The sequence below is a fragment of the Zea mays genome, chromosome 8 (assembly GCF_902167145.1).
Source record: "Zea mays cultivar B73 chromosome 8, Zm-B73-REFERENCE-NAM-5.0, whole genome shotgun sequence".
Lineage (NCBI taxonomy): Eukaryota > Viridiplantae > Streptophyta > Magnoliopsida > Poales > Poaceae > Zea > Zea mays.
Genome location: NC_050103.1, coordinates 74,269,737 through 74,287,635, shown reverse-complemented (window position 1 = coordinate 74,287,635; position 17,899 = coordinate 74,269,737). Strand labels below are relative to the sequence as shown.

General features: G+C 46.3%; 1 pseudogene; it reads left to right on the top strand.

Moving 5' to 3' along the window:
* Positions 1-16,674: 16,674 nt before the first annotated feature.
* LOC109941796 (GTP-binding nuclear protein Ran-2-like) overlaps positions 16,675-17,899 on the top strand; it is a 57,966-nt pseudogene continuing 56,741 nt past the window's right edge.

Sequence of the window (17,899 nt, the reverse complement as noted above, 5' to 3'; positions counted from 1 at the left end):
AGAGAAAAAGTGAGATGTCTGCTTTAGAGGCCGAGAACCCCTATTGCACCAATTTGGAACTGAGACGAACAAATCATGCTCGAGGGCCTGTTTGAGGTCATATAGGGACTTGTCAAGCCTACAAATAAAATCCGGATGAGAAGAGTCCTCAAAACCAAGTGGTTGCTTCATATATACCTCTTTATCAAGAAAACCATGAAGAAATGCATTCTCTATATCAATTTGCCGAATCACCCAACCTCGAGAGACAACCAGTGATAACAGGAGCCGAATTGTAGTTGGCTTCACAACTGGACTAAAGGTAGCATCATAGTCCACACCATATTGTTGTTTGAACCATTTAGCAACTAGACGAGCTTCATATCGATCAACAGAACCATCCGGCTTCCGCTTGATTTTAAAAACCCATTTACAGTCAATAATATTAAGATCAGCTCGAGGAGGGACAAGGTGCCATGTATCATTTTTCAATAAAGCACAAATTTCAGCATCCATTGCTTGGCGCCACAGAGATCTTTAAGAGCAACAACATAAGAGTTAGGCTTAGAAATAGAGGACCGTACCATAGAGTAAGTAATTGTGTCGTCTGTCCGTTTCTTGGGTTGCCGGATATTGTGTTTCAGTTGAGTGCCATATGGATGAGAAGGTCCCACAGTTGAGTCAGGCGACGCTGGTATATGTACATGGTCCAGTGTAGGAGAAGCAGCTAGAACAAGTGCATGCACAGAAGTGGAACAACTGGGAGCTCACTGGTCGTTGGAGGAAAAGAAGATGCACATGGGATCTCCTCCTGCTGGCACATGGGAGCTGTGGGCACTGCTGGAACTGAATCAAGGCCGCCAATCAAGGTTGCATGCAACTGCTCAGTAGAGGGCGGTGGCAATCCGGAGGATAATGGCTCTGTCATGTCTGCATGCAAAGATTAGCAGGCAAAGGAGCGCGTAGAGGATCATTACTCAAAATAACACTGTAGTTATCCAAATTCATATCACATGAATGAGAATTAGTGGAACTAGACTGGTTGGAATCACGATGGAAAGGAAAGACATGCTCATCAAAGATAACATCTCTAGAGACATACACCCTACCAGATTCATGATCAAGATATTTATACCCTTTATGCAAGGAGCTATAGCCAAGAAAAACACATCCTTTGGAACGAAAAGAAATCTTGGTCTTGTTGTAAGCTCGCAAATGAGGCCAACATGCACATCCAAATACTCGCAGCATAGAATAGTTTGGTGGTGTATGAAAAAGGTGCTCTAGAGGAGTGGCGTTGTCAATGGCACGAGTAGGCATGCAATTAATTAAATAGGTGGCAGTGAGAAAAGCATCGTCCCAAAATTTAATAGGAACGTGCGCATGAGCAAGAAGAGCAAGACCTGTCTCAACAATGTGGCGGTGTTTACGTTCAGCCAATCCATTCTGTTGGTGTGTGTGCGGACATGAGACACGATGAGTAATGCCAAGAGATCGAAAAAATGTATTATGCATTTTCTGGTATTCCCCTCCCCAATCTGATTATACGTACTTGATGGTGGTGTCAAGGAGTCTGTAAAGTCCAAAAATTGGTAGAAAAAAAACAAATAAATAATTGTAACTCTTCGGGCTTGTTCCTTATTCTTGCACCTAATATGTGAAACATACCAACAAATTTGACTTCAAAATACCAAATCTAGAAACTTAAAAGAAACACTTTCGATTTAGTTATTATAATTAAAGCACTCCTTAACAATATTTGAATCAAATCGTGGTAAAATTTTTACATTAAATTTCTCCTAAACAAAATAAAGTGATGTGTGAAATATTCCCTCATGAGTTATGCATATAGAAACATTTATTTAGGTGAATAATTAACCAATAAATTAATAAAATAAACTTCTCATGGCATCCTAGATCATTGACTGAGCATTGAACCAAGTTTGAAATTTAAACCTTGTTTGAATCTGCTTTAGAGTTCGAAATTTGAAAATAGAAAAGGAAATAAGAATTTGGAAAAGAAAAGGGAAAGGATATCTCTATGCTTGGGTCGAGCTCCCTGTTTGCGGCCCAACTCTGTGCGTGCGCGACCCACCTCAGTTAATCGCGCTATCACGCACACCTGCCAGCCCACCTAAGTACTACACCCGCACCCACTCGCGCGCAGGCTCCTCTGGCACGTGGGCCCCACGTCACCAGTTGCTCCTTCCTCGCAACGACCCGCGCGTCGCGTGCAACGGAGCCATGTCCACCGCGCCGCGGCCGCTGCGCACCAGCTTTCCTCTCAAGACCAAGTCAATGTCGTGTGGTGTCCTTTGGTCTGACTCCGCGGGCGCGCCCGAGTTAATCTGGGTCACCGCCCGGTGGGGCCTGCTCGCCAGGTGCTTCTTCCTCACTGTAACGTGCGCGCGGGGGAGTGAGAGCACCTAGAGGGGGGGTGAATAGGTGATCCTGTGAAACTTAAACTTATAGCCACAAAAACTTGTTAAGTGTTAGCACAATAATTGCCAAGTGGCTAGAGAGGAGGTCTTGCACAAAGAATTCAACACAGAGAAGACACAGTGATTTATCCCGTGGTTCGGCCAAGTACAAAACTTGCCTACTCCACGTTGTGGCGTCCCAACGGACGAGAGTTGCACTCAACTCCTCTCAAGTGATCCAATGATCAACTTGAATACCACAGTGTTTTGCTTTGCTTATCTTTATCCCACTTGCGAGGAATCTCCACAAATTGGAGTCTCTCGCCCTTACACTTAAAGTTCACAAAGAAGCACGGAGTAAGGGAGGGAAGCAACACACACAAATCCACAGCAAAATGCGCACACACACGGCCAAGAAACGAGCTCAAAAGACTATCTCAAAGTTCTCACTAGAACGGAGCTCGAATCACTGAGAATGACAAATGAATGCGCAAAGACTGAGTGTGGATGATCAAGAATGCTCTAAGGTTGCTTGGTCTGTTCCTCCATGCGCCTAGGGGTCCCTTTTATAGCCCCAAGGCAGCTAGGAGCCGTTGAGAACAAATCTGGAAGGCCATCCTTGCCTTCTGTCGTCGGGCGCACCGGACAGTCCGGTGCACACCGGACACTGTCCGGTGCCCGATTTCCTTCCTTAAATGGCGAAGCCGACCGTTGCAGATGCGGGAGCCGTTGGCGCACCGGACATGTCCGGTGCACACCGGACAGTCCGGTGCCCCCTTCCGACCGTTGGCTCGGCCACGTGTCTCGCGCAGATCGCGCGGCCGACCGTTGGCCCGGCCGACCGTTGGCTCACCGGACAGTCCGGTGCACACCGGACAGTCCGGTGAATTTTAGTCGTACGTCGTCGGTGAATTCCCGAGAGCGGTCACTTCGCTCGAGCCAGCCTGGCGCACCGGACACTGTCCGGTGCACCACCGGACAGTCCGGTGCCCCAGACCGAAACAGCCTCTTGGCTGTACACAGCCAACTCTTCTCTTTTCTTCTTCTTTCTGTTTCTGATACTTAGACAAGTATATTAGTACACAAAACCAATGTACTAAGACTTAGAAACATACCTTTGCTCTTGATTTGCACTTTGTTCACCCATGGGCATAGATTCACATTTAAACACTTGTGTTGGCGCTCAATCACCAAAATACTTAGAAATGGCCCAAAGGCACATTTCCTTTTCAATCTCCCCCTTTTTGGTGATTTATGCCAACACAACATAAAGCAACTAGAACAAGTGCAATATCACTTCAAAAATAAAAACTCAAGTTTATTTTGATTCAATTTGGCATATATGGATCATCCTTTGCCACCACTTGGTTTGTTTTTGCAAATCAAACTCAAATCTCTATCTCTAAGTCAAACACACATGTTGAAGCATAAAGAGAGTCATTCCAAAAGAGATTGATCAAAGATTTCAAAAACTCCCCCTATTTCCCATAATCAACACTTCTCCCCACAAGAGGCCAACTTTTGACAAAAGAGACAATGCAAGAGTTTTGACAAACCAAAAGCTCTATTCTACTATTTTCAAAGTTTCTCAAGTGGTAGCTGATCCATCTATTGCTTTGGCCTTTATTTTCTCCCCCTTTGGCATCAAGCACCAAAACGGGATCAATCTTGGCCCTTTAACCCCATTGCCTCACCAAAATCTTCAATTAAGAGCAAATAGGCAATAAGAGTCTAAAGATGAACTTGGAATAAGTTACCCTCTCATCGGAGTGCAGTGGAAGTCTTTCATGGTCCAAGTCCACCTTTTTCCCTTTCAATCCATCTTCGAGACTAAATCATCAAACTCAAACACATGGTTAGTCTTCAAAGGGTCAAGTTGTAACATATCTCCCCCTAAACATGTGCATCACTTTGCAACGGACTTGTGAGGTCCAGGGAGTGTTTGTACAACTTGAGCACCATAACAACAAAATGCAAAAAGGAACATGATCAAAGGCATAAACACATGTATGCTATAAATCAATCCAGGTTCCGCGAATCTAAGACATTTAGCTCACTACGCAACCTGCAAAAGGTCTTCTCATCTAGAGGCTTGGTAAAGATATTGGCTAGCTGGTTCTCGGTGCTAACATGAAACACTTCGATATCTCCCTTTTGCTGGTGGTCTCTCAAAAAGTGATGCCGGATGTCTATGTGCTTTGTGCGGCTGTGCTCAACAAGATTCTCCGCCATGCGGATAGCACTCTCATTATCACATAGGAGTGGGACTTTGCTCAGATTGTAGCCAAAGTCCCGGAGGGTTTGCCTCATCCAAAGCAGTTGCGCGCAACACTGTCCTGCGGCAACGTACTCGGCCTCAGCGGTGGATAGGGCAACGGAGGTTTGTTTCTTAGAGTTCCATGACACCAGGGACCTTCCTAAGAATTGGCACGTCCCCGATGTACTCTCCCTATCGACCTTACATCCAGCATAGTCGGAGTCTGAGTATCCAACTAAGTCAAAGGTAGACCCCTTTGGATACCAGAGCCCGAAGCAAGGCGTAGCGACTAAATATCTAAGAATTCGCTTCACCGCCACTAAGTGACACTCCTTAGGATTGGATTGAAATCTAGCACACATGCATACGCTAAGCATAATATCCGGTCTACTAGCACATAAATAAAGTAAAGACCCTATCATTGACCGGTATGCTTTTTGATCAACGGACTTACCTCCTTTGTTGAGGTCGGTGTGTCCGTCGGTCCCCATCGGAGTCTTTGCGGGCTTGGCGTCCTTCATCCCAAACCGCTTTAGCAGATCTTGCGTGTACTTCGTTTGGGAGATGAAGGTACCGTCCTTGAGTTGCTTCACTTGGAACCCAAGGAAGTAGGTCAACTCGCCCATCATTGACATCTCGAATTTCTGTGTCATCACCCTGCTAAACTCTTCACAAGACTTTTGGTTAGTAGAACCAAATATTATGTCATCGACATAAATTTGGCACACAAACAAATCACCATCACATGTCTTTGTAAAAAGAGTTGGATCAGCTTTCCCAACCTTGAAAGCATTAGCAATTAAAAAGTCTCTAAGGCATTCATACCATGCTCTTGGGGCTTGCTTAAGTCCATAGAGCGCCTTAGAGAGCTTACACACGTGGTCGGGGTACCGTTCATCCTCAAAGCCAGGGGGTTGCTCTACGTACACCTCCTCCTTGATCGGCCCATTTAGGAAAGCGCTCTTCACATCCATTTGGTACAACCTGAAAGAATGGTGAGCGGCATATGCTAGCAAGATACGAATGGACTCTAGCCTAGCCACAGGAGCAAAAGTCTCCTCAAAGTCCAAACCTGCGACTTGGGCATAACCTTTTGCCACAAGTCGAGCCTTGTTCCTTGTCACCACTCCGTGCTCGTCTTGTTTGTTGCGAAACACCCACTTGGTTCCCACAACATTTTGCTTAGGACGAGGCACCAGTGTCCAAACTTCATTGCGCTTGAAGTTGTTGAGTTCCTCCTGCATGGCCAATACCCAATCCAGATCTAGCAAGGCCTCCTCTACCCTGAAAGGCTCAATAGAAGAGACAAAGGAGTAATGCTCACAAAAATTAACTAATCGAGATCGAGTAGTTACTCCCTTGCTAATGTCACCCAGAATTTGGTCGACGGGATGATCCCTTTGAATCATCGCTCGAACTTGGGTTGGAGGTGCCGGTTGCGCTTCTTCCTCCATCACGTGAACATCTTGTGCTCCCCCTTGATCACACGCCTCCTTTTGATGAATCTGTTCATCATCTTGAGGTGGGGGATGCACCGTTGTTGAGGAAGAAGGTTGATCTCGTTCATCTTGTTCCTGTGGCCGCACTTCTCCAATCGCCATGGTTCGTATAGCGGCCGTCGGAACATCTTCTTCATCTACATCATCACAATCAACAACTTGCTCTCTTGGAGAGCCATTAGTCTCATCAAATACAATGTCGCTAGAGACTTCAACCAAACCCGATGATTTGTTGAAGACTCTATACGCCTTTGTATTTGAGTCATAACCTAACAAAAACCCTTCTACAGCTTTGGGAGCAAATTTAGAATTTCTACCCTTCTTCACTAGAATGTAGCACTTGCTCCCAAATACACGAAAGTAAGATACATTGGGTTTGTTACCGGTTAGTAGCTCATACGAAGTCTTCTTGAGGAGGCGATGAAGGTAGACCCTGTTGATGGCGTGGCAAGCCGTGTTCACGGCTTCCGACCAGAAACACTCGGGGGTCTTGAATTCTCCAAGCATCGTCCTCGCCATATCGATTAGCGTCCTGTTCTTCCTCTCTACCAGACCATTTTGCTGAGGTGTGTAGGGAGCGGAGAACTCGTGCTTGATCCCTTCCTCCTCAAGGAACTCCTCCACTTGAAGGTTCTTGAACTCGGACCCGTTGTCGCTCCTTATCTTCTTCACCTTGAGCTCAAACTCATTTTGAGCTCTCCTGATGAAGCGCTTGAGGGTCCCTTGGGTTTCAGACTTATCCTGCAAAAAGAACACCCAAGTGAAGCGGGAAAAGTCATCAACGATAACTAGACCATACTTACTTCCTCCTATGCTTAGATAGGCGACGGGTCCAAAGAGGTCCATATGTAGCAGCTCCAGGGGTCTTGATGTTGTCATCACATTTTTGGTGTGATGAGAGCCTCCCACTTGTTTCCCTGCTTGACAAGCTGCACAAGGTCTATCTTTTTCGAAATGAACATTGGTTAGACCTATCACGTGTTCTCCCTTTAGAAGCTTGTGGAGGTTCTTCATCCCCACATGTGCTAAGCGGCGATGCCACAGCCAGCCCATGCAAGTCTTAGCCATTAAGCATGCATCTAGACCGGCCTCTTCTTTTGCAAAATCAACTAAGTAAAGCTTGCCGTCTAGAATACCCTTGAAAGCTAGTGAACCATCACATCTTCTAAAGACAGACACATCTATATTTGTAAACAAACAGTTATATCCCATATTGCATAGTTGACTAACAGATAGCAAATTGTAACCAAGAGACTCAACTAAAAACACATTTGAGATAGAGTGCTCATTAGAAATTGCAATTTTACCTAACCCTTTTACCTTGCCTTGATTCCCATCACCGAATATAATTGAATCTTGGGAATCCTTATTCTTGACGTAGGAGGTGAACATCTTCTTTTCCCCCGTCATATGGTTTGTGCATCCGCTGTCGATAATCCAGCTTGAACCCCCGGATGCATAAACCTGCAAGGCAAATTTAGGCTTGGGACTTAGGTACCCAACTCTTGTTGGGTCCTACAAGGTTAGTCACAATTTCCTTAGGGATCCAAATGCAAGTTTTATCACCCTTGCATTTTGCCCCTAACTTCCTAGCAATCACCTTTCTATCCTTTCTACAAATTGCAAAGGAAGCATTCAAAGCATGATATATTGTAGAAGGTTCATTAACTTTCCTAGGAACATTAACAACATTTCTCCTAGGCATATTATGAACAACATTTCTCCTACCAACATTCCTATCATGCACATAGAAAGAACTAGAAGCAAACATGTCATGAGAATCATAAACATATGAATCAAAAACATTATAACTTCTATTTGCATTTCTAGTATGTCTCCTATCATGGTACATAAAAGCATGGTTCTTTTTAGCACTACTAGCCATAGGAGCCTTCCCTTTCTCCTTGGCGGAGATAGGAGCCTTATGGCTTGTCAAGTCCTTGGCTTCCCTCTTGTAGCCAAGTCCATCCTTAATTGAGGGGTGTCTACCAATTGTGTAGGCATCCCTTGCAAATTTTAGCTTATCAAAATTACTCTTGCTAGTCTTAAGTTGAGCATTAAGACTAGCCAATTCATCATTAAGTTTGGAAATTGAAACTAGGTGTTCACTACAAGCATCAATGTCAAAATCTTTACACCTATTACAAGTTTCAACAATTTCTACACAAGAATTAGATTTACTAGCTACTTCTAGTCTAGCATTTAAATCATCATTAAAACTCTTTAACTTAGCAATAGTTTCATGACAAGAAGATAGTTCACTAGAGAGCATTTCATTTCTCTTAATTTCTAGAGCAAGAGATTTCTGATCTTCTACAAATTTATCATGTTCTTCATACAACAAATCCTCTTGCTTTTCTAAAAGTATATTCCTATCATTCAAGGCATCAATCAATTCATTAATTTTGTCTACCTTGGTTCTATCTAATCCCTTGAATAAGCATGAGTAATCTATCTCATCATCATCACTAGACTCATCCTCACTTGAAGAAGCATAAGTACTAGTATTATGAGTGCTTACTTTCTTCTCCCTTGCCATGAGGCAAGTGTGTCGCTCGTTGGGGAAGAGGGATGACTTGTTGAAGGCAGTGGCGGCGAGTCCTTCATTGTCGGAGTCGGACGAAGAGCAGTCTGAATCCCACTCCTTGCCAAGATGAGCCTCGCCCTTTGCCTTCTTATAATTCTTCTTTTTCTCCCTCTTGTTCCCTTGATCCTGATCACTATCATTGTTAGGACAGTTAGCAATAAAATGACCAAGCTTACCGCATTTGAAGCATGAGCGCTTCCCCTTGGCTTTGGTCTTGCTTGGCTGTCCCTTGCGACCTTTAAGCACCGTCTTGAATCTTTTGATGATGAGAGCCATCTCTTCATCATTAAGTCCGGCCGCCTCAATTTGTGCCACCTTGCTAGGTAGCGCATCCTTGCTTCGTGTTGCCTTGAGAGCAAGGGGTTGCGGCTCGTTGATCGGACCATTCAAGGCGTCGTCCACGTACCTCGCCTCCTTGATCATCATTCGCCCGCTAACGAATTTCCCAAGAACTTCTTCGGGCGACATCTTGGTGTACCTGGGATTTTCACGAATATTGTTCACCAAATGAGGATCAAGAACGGTAAATGACCTTAGCATTAGGCGGACGACGTCGTGGTCCGTCCATCGCGTGCTCCCGTAGCTCCTTATTTTGTTGATAAGGGTCTTGAGCCGGTTGTATGTTTGCGTCGGCTCCTCCCCCCTTATCATCGCGAACCGTCCAAGTTCGCCTTCCACCAACTCCATTTTGGTGAGCAAGGTGACATCGTTTCCCTCATGAGAGATCTTGAGGGTGTCCCAGATCTGCTTGGCATTGTCCAAGCCGCTCACCTTGTGATACTCATCCCTGCACAAAGAGGCTAGCAATACAGTAGTAGCTTGTGCATTTCTATGAATCTGTTCATTAATAAACATAGGGCTATCCGAGCTATCAAATTTCATTCCACTTTCCACAATCTCCCAAATGCTTGGATGGAGAGAAAACAGGTGAGTACGCATTTTGTGGCTCCAAAATCCGTAATCCTCTCCATCAAAGTGAGGGGGCTTGCCAAGTGGAATGGGAAGCAATTGAGCATTTGAATTATGCGGGATGCGCGAATAATCGAAAGAAAAGTTTGAGTTAACCGTCTTTCGTCTATCGTAGTCGTCGTCGTCCTTTTGGGAGGAGGAAGATTCGTCGCTGTCGTAGTAGACAATTTCCTTGATGCGCCTTGCCTTCTTCTTTCTCCCGTCTTTTCTTTTGTGGCCCGAGCCTGAGTCGGTGGGCTTGTCATCATTGGGCTCGTTGACGAAGGACTCCTTTTCCTTGTCGTTGATCACCATCCCCTTGCCTTTAGGATCCATCTCTTCGGGCGGTTAGTCCCTTTCTTGAAGAGAACGGCTCCGATACCAATTGAGAGCACCTAGAGGGGGGGTGAATAGGTGATCCTGTGAAACTTAAACTTATAGCCACAAAAACTTGTTAAGTGTTAGCACAATAATTGCCAAGTGGCTAGAGAGGAGGTCTTGCACAAAGAATTCAACACAGAGAAGACACAGTGATTTATCCCGTGGTTCGGCCAAGTACAAAACTTGCCTACTCCACGTTGTGGCGTCCCAACGGACGAGAGTTGCACTCAACTCCTCTCAAGTGATCCAATGATCAACTTGAATACCACAGTGTTTTGCTTTGCTTATCTTTATCCCACTTGCGAGGAATCTCCACAAATTGGAGTCTCTCGCCCTTACACTTAAAGTTCACAAAGAAGCACGGAGTAAGGGAGGGAAGCAACACACACAAATCCACAGCAAAATGTGCACACACACGGCCAAGAAACGAGCTCAAAAGACTATCTCAAAGTTCTCACTAGAACGGAGCTCGAATCACTGAGAATGACAAATGAATGCGCAAAGACTGAGTGTGGATGATCAAGAATGCTCTAAGGTTGCTTGGTCTGTTCCTCCATGCGCTTAGGGGTCCCTTTTATAGCCCCAAGGCAGCTAGGAGCCGTTGAGAACAAATCTGGAAGGCCATCCTTGCCTTCTGTCGTCGGGCGCACCGGACAGTCCGGTGCACACCGGACACTGTCCGGTGCCCGATTTCCTTCCTTAAATGGCGAAGCCGACCGTTGCAGATGTGGGAGCCGTTGGCGCACCAGACATGTCCGGTGCACACCGGACAGTCCGGTGCCCCCTTCCGACCGTTGGCTCGGCCACGTGTCCCGCGCAGATCGCGCGGCCGACCGTTGGCCCGGCCGACCGTTGGCTCACCGGACAGTCCGGTGCACACCGGACAGTCCGGTGAATTTTAGCCGTACGTCGTCGGTGAATTCCCGAGAGCGGTCACTTCGCTCGAGCCAGCCTGGCGCACCGGACACTGTCCGGTGCACCACCGGACAGTCCGGTGCCCCAGACCAAAACAGCCTCTTGGCTGTACACAGCCAACTCTTCTCTTTTCTTCTTCTTTCTGTTTCTGATACTTAGACAAGTATATTAGTACACAAAACCAATGTACTAAGACTTAGAAACATACCTTTGCTCTTGATTTGCACTTTGTTCACCCATGGGCATAGATTCACATTTAAACACTTGTGTTGGCGCTCAATCACCAAAATACTTAGAAATGGCCCAAAGGCACATTTCCCTTTCAGGGAGTCGGTCTCAGTAACAAGAAATCCTGAGATCCCGAGTTGCGTACTTTGTCCAGTGCCTTGCCCGGGTGCATATAAGTAGGCCCCTGCGACCTCCCGCCACCTGTGACCATGGCTACGCCGGGCGCTTGCACAGATGAATCACCGCTTACGGAACGGAAGTGAGAGAGAGAACACGGTGCTGTCGTGTGCAATTCCTTAGCGCACACTCATTCAGGGTCGGGCACGCGGCCAGGGAGGGCCACCCGTGCCCCACGAACGAGTTGACTGCGGTGGCGTGATGGGGGATGGCCTAGGCACCGGCAATTTCTCGACGGCGACTGGCTTCCGCCATGGATCCGCTCATCGGCGCGAGCAAGAGCTTCTACGGCTTCAGGGCCGGTAACTCGACCACCCCTGATCTCGCCATAGCCTTCGCGTTGTGTAGATGTTGTCCAACTGGAGAATAGTCGACGTGGGTGCGAGCGCGCCGATCACCGGCGTGGTGCGCTGCCTGCGGGCGGCGTCGCCCTGGTCCGGTGGGTTTGAGCATCGGGGCGTCGTCGGGGAAGTGGATGCCGATGATTTTCACAGCAACGGTCTAGATCAGATCGGTGGAGGCGCTCTGCCTTGGGTGAACCGGAGGCGTAGATCGATAAACGAGCGATCAGGATGGGATCCTGATTCATTAAATCCTGTTCGTGGATTCTAGATCTAGCGGTTGACATGGCGCACCATTTCGATCAAACCAATGTCTAATCCGAGCCGTGGAATCGAATCGGACGGCTCATGCTGGCCTGTACCCGTTCGCGCGCATAGTTTTGTAAAAGAGCCCTCGGGGTTCGAGGAAATCAACCCACAGTCCGAGCAATGGGCTGAGTCTTTGAACTTTTTGCGTAGTGAACCCTGAACTTCCTAATTATAGCAGCGCAGTCCGGTCAGAGAATAAACTATGGAAATTCGCTTAGAAAATTATTATTAGTGCAAAATTTATTCTAGAAACCTATTTAATGTCTAGAAAATTCATACTAAATCCTTTTCAGTCCATTTCAGTCCCTAAAATCTTGTAATAATATTGTGCATCACATAGTGTCTCTGTTTTCACATGAAAGTCACATTAAAATTTATATCCTATTTAATCTTGTATCAAATACATAAAACCTTTAGAAATTCATAACTTAAAATCCATAACTCCAAATTGATTCGTTCCAGTGACATTAATTTTATTTAAGTATTGTTTATCACCTAGTACTTTTATCTAACCATGAAATTTGATTTAAAATTATTCACATGAATTACTCTATTTTGGGTACGTAATAACTTCAGAAATTCATAACTTGAGGACCACGACTTCGATTTTAGAGGTTCTCGTTCCCACGATCTCGTAGCTTCGCGTAGATCATTATTATTCATTTTATTCTTATGTTTGGTGTGATGTTAATTTTGTCTATATCATGTTTGTTTGTATTGCTACGACTAGCAGTGCGGTCACGAGGATTTGAAGAATCACCCTGGTAACTGGAATCGCAAGTGCCAGGCAAGTTGTGCCCTTGATCCACTTTTGTTACCCAATAATATTCTTTTTTATCACTATTCAATGCATAGGTTTAATTTTGATGGGAACCAATAGGTCACCCTAGTCTGTTTATCCTGTTTACCTTGTTTACCCTTGAATCACTTGGGTAGTTCTGCTATTGCTTTATATGGTTTTGGGTTAATATTTCATTATATCCATGTTCCAATTATTTTGTTATTCTATTTATGTTCATGTCAAGATCATTAATGTTAATTGGAACATGAAGCTTAACTTGAGAAACACGTGCCACCACAAGGGTTTAATGGGACGCCCTTGGCCAACTAACTAGGAAAGCTAGTGGAAGACTACCTTACCCAAAAGGGGCAAGGGCAATAGGGGATTGCATGCAAGGAGGTTCTCGGGTTGATTTTGCTGCGATGGCGGTCAGACGGGGGATTCTTGCAAGTGCTCTTCCCATAAACTGTAGCGGGTTTTCGGAAGCTAGTGGAACTTTGTAAAGGCCTCATAGTGGATACCTAGCCATTCACCTCGATAGTGTCTAAGGGCCTTGCAAACCCTGGCGACATGGGATACACGACTTGTGGGTATAGGGTACAACCTCTGCAGAGTGTAAAACTGGTATACTAGCCGAGCTCACGGTCATGAGGAGCTCAGGACTCTCGCATGATTAAATTATGGAACTTAAATTCAATTTGTCATTTGCATTTGTATGGGATTATTTATTAATTTTGTTCTATTATTTTTATTATGGTTTGGTATTTACTTACATTTAGTAACTACTAATAAAATTTGATCAACTTATTAAAAGCAATGCTCAGCTTTAACCTCTATTGTTGATCAGCCTTACACATCACATGAACTCCCACCTTTGGTGAGTTCATACCACATTATTCCCCACAACTTGTTGAGCGATGAACATGTGTGAGCTCACCCTTGTTGTCTTACACCCCCACAGGAGAAGAACAGGTGGTTCAAGTGGAGCCACGTATCGAGGAGTTCGATTCGATCTAGGTGGCGTCTCCCAGTTGACTTTCTGGCGCCAAGGATGGATTTTAGATCCTTTTATATTTATCTTTTATTTTGTAAGACTTCCGCTATATAATAAATAATCTAATTATTGTGACATTTATATCTATACACTCTGTTATTATATGTGTTGTCTTCTTTGGCGCATGTATGAGATGCACCCGGCTTTGTCCCTTAAAGCCCGGGTGTGACAGAATCATCCAACATGAGTTTTAAATTGCATAAAGATGTCTAGTGCTTCAGAACGGTCATATATCGAATATATCTAGGAAAACTTGCTAAAGTCATCAATAAAACTGATGTAATATTTATAACCACCAATAGAGCAAGGCGCAGGACCCCATACATCAGAAAAAATGAGTTCTAAAAGAGACGAAGAATGATGAACTGAATTGGCATATGGTAATTGATGACTCTTAGCAAGTTGACAAGCATCACAAACAGATGAAGTAGACACTGAAGAAAACGAAAGTTTATTTAAATGTAAAATAGATCGCACAACTTGTGGGGAGGGATGACCCAAACGTGCATGCCACTGGGAGTAACTAATGGATCTGGTTGCAAGAGCATGCTTGAGGACTGGAAGATCTTGTGCCTTGATGGGATATAGGCCTGACTCACATCGTTCGTCCAACAGACTTTTCCTCGATTGGCGATCCTTAATAGAAAAATGTCAAGGATGATATTAAAAAAGACGTCATTATCATGGGAAAATTTGTGAACAGACAAGAGATACTTAGTAATTTCAGGAACATCCAAGGTATTACGTAACACAAGTGGACGAGCAGCAATATTAATTGAGGAATGACCAACATGCATAATATGCAAACCTGAGCTATTGCCAACTTGAACTTGATTGTTGCCATGATAGCGCTCACGGAGGGCAAGATGATCAAGATCACTTGTGATGTGGTCGGTAGCGCCTGTGTCAGTGTACCAATCAGCATCAACCTTGGAGGACGTAGATGCCATGGCCGCTGAAGGAGGATCTGCATTATATGAGTCATCCATCCTATACCAACAATGAATCACAGCATGGCCCTCCTTGCCATAGATCTGGCAAGGAGGACGTGAAGAAGGGGGACAACGTCAATCGCCACTGAAGCGAGGGGGTCCGCTACCACGGGAACGACCACGCCCACAGTTAGAGCGGCCACGCCCCCTAGATGAGCCACCTAGCCTGACATAGTTGGCTGAGGAGCCGATGTTGAGCTGGAGAACCGCCTGATGCTTGAGCTGACGAGCTTCAAAGGCGACAAGGTGGGCATAGGCGTCGTCGAGCATGATGGAGTCCTTGGTCATCATCGAGGTGACGTACGAGTCATACTTGGAAGGTAGACCAGCGAGTAGATATGCAAGGATCTCATCATCACGTAGGGCTACATCGGCGCAGCCTCTCGGTGGTAAGGTTTTTTATCTTACCAAAATAGTCTGCCGCCGATAGACCTTTCTTCTGTGTGGTGGCGAGCTCGACGTGGAGTTGAACAGTGCACGCTCGAGTTGACGTGGAGAACTTCTTCTGGAGAGAATCCCACACGTCCTTGGATGTCTTGGCGTCGATGACATCACGAAGGATGTCCTCAGACATGGAGGAGAGGAGACCGCTGAGGATCTGCTGGTCCTTGTTATACCAGGCCGTGTAGTTGGGGTTGACAATGAGCGTGGCGCCGGTAGCCGATGACGTAGGAAGTTGCTGATCTGGGGCAGCGTTTGTGCCGTCGAGGTACCCCATCAGACCGTTGCCGCGGAGATGCGGTAGCAGCTGAGCACGCCATAGAAGGTAGTTGGCCTTTGTGAGCCGGATGGTCACGACATGATGAATGGGGACTACACTGGAAGACATGTTGAGCAGAGAAGCTGTCGTAATGGTGGAGAGAGGGGAGGAGGTGGATGAGAAGTCACTCATGGATCGATTAAAACATGTGCTTTGGTACCATGTTGATTGGTGATTTGCCTTGACCACTAAGGGTGGCAGGCGTCATGTACATATATCAATCAGAGATATACATAGATAGAAAGGAGCAATACATAAGAAATAATCAAGCAGACACAACAAATCAAGGAGGGAGACGCAGCTCCCTGTAATCTTGGGATATTCCCTAACTAGCTAGGAAAGTATCTGATATTGCTAATATATACTACTCCTATTAAGATATGAACGAAGGCATCCACAACCTGTAGTGCCCCCCGCCTGTGCGCCCCTTGCCCAGATCTCCATGGATGGAAGGTGCGGTAGTCCCAGCCAACCTCGGTCTCGCTCCCTACCATTATTCTTCGCGATCTCCTCCGCCATCATCGCCTCGCTCCTTGCCATCCCCTTCAATCGACGCCCCCACTATCCACAGGGCGAGGGCGTGCCCCCGCCCCCGTTGTCTCCCACACATCCGCACAAGCCGCAACAGCCGCGTCCCCACTCGTCGAGATTATCGTGCTCGTGATAGCCGCCGATAGCCGCCTGGAGATTGGTACCCGGGCGCCCCGTCCTACCCGGCTCCATGCGTCACTCCCCCTCTGCCCTCTCTTCATGTGTCGGACACCGAGATTGGGCTCACCGCTGCGAAGGGCGACGACGTTGTCGTCCACCACTGCATCCTCGTCGCCAGGAGCGCCTTCTCCCTCTACCACTTCACCTACGTCCTCTGCATCGTCGCCACCCTCGGCTCCCCCACAATAGCCTCAACACCCTAGACTAGATCTAGGCGCACGACGCTCGGTCATCAGAAGCAGAGGAGCGACCAGCCAGGGGGAAACCGAAGGGGAGCGCGTCGGTGAGCGTCAAGGTTGGCCGCCGCGAGGATCCCGCCGCCCGTGCGTGCTGTCATGGATTGGTGGCGGAAGAAGGTGGTGTCCCAGGCGCGCCGCGCGTGCGCCGCTGTCTCCACTCGCGTCTGCGCGCGCAATGCAGATACGTGGCATTGCTGAAAGGGAAATGACCTTAACCATTTTCTATAATCGATTTTGGTGCTTGACGACCATCACAAATATTTTGGACTAACTAGTTTGCCTAGTTAATCATTTCTTAGGTGCATAAAGTTCATATACATCAATTCTAAGTCCACTAATTAGAATACTGTGGATTATTCTGGACAGGAGAAGATTTTTGGAAAAACACTTGTGCGTGACCGTCCGGGCCCTTGCGGCGGACCATCCGCGACACCAGGGTGAGCCTCAGACACGAACACTACAAAAACACGAGTTAACACTACGGACCGTCTGAAGGAGAAGCGAGCACCGTTCGGGACCAGGCGCGGATTGTCCGACCTCAGGCGCGGACTGTCCGACCGTTGAAAAAACAGAAAAACCTGAAGGTGGCGGGTTTGGTAAAATGCATTTTTAGTGTCCTCGTGGACCGTCCGGGGTGCACGGCCGGACCATCTGCGTCTGCTTTATCTGACATCTAACGACACATTAAATGCACCTGTAGCCATTGATATAGCCATTATTGTTGACCATTGCGATTTCAGCCGTTGATGTGTAGGGGCGGACCGTCCGGACCAGGGGCGCGGACCATCCGCGGTCGACAGAAAAGGAGCAACGTCTAAGAAGTGGTTTGTGGCTATAAATACAACCCCGACCACCTCCATTCAATACATACAAGCATTCTACACATACACATTCAATACAAGAGCATGAAATTTATTCCAAGACACATTCAAAGCTTTCAATCCTCTCCAAGTGCCACAATTGAGACAAGTGATCAATAATGATTAGTGACTTGAGGGAGTGTGATTCTTGTTTCATCTATTGCTCTTGTTGTTTGGCTTTTTTAATCGTGCTTTCTTCACCTCCATATAAACACTCTATTGACTTGTAAAGCTAGCAAGAGACACCTAAGTGTGTGGTGGTCCTTGCGAGGTCTTTGTGATCCTTGAGATTAAGAAGAAGCACTCAATCGGTTTGAGTGATCGATTGAGAGAGGGAAAGGGTTGAAAAAGACTCGGCCTTCGTGGCCTCCTCAACGAGGAGTAGGTTCATTGGAACCGAACCCAGGAAACAAACCGTTGTGTTCATTTGTGTTGATCATTATCTTGCGATTTGATTCTTC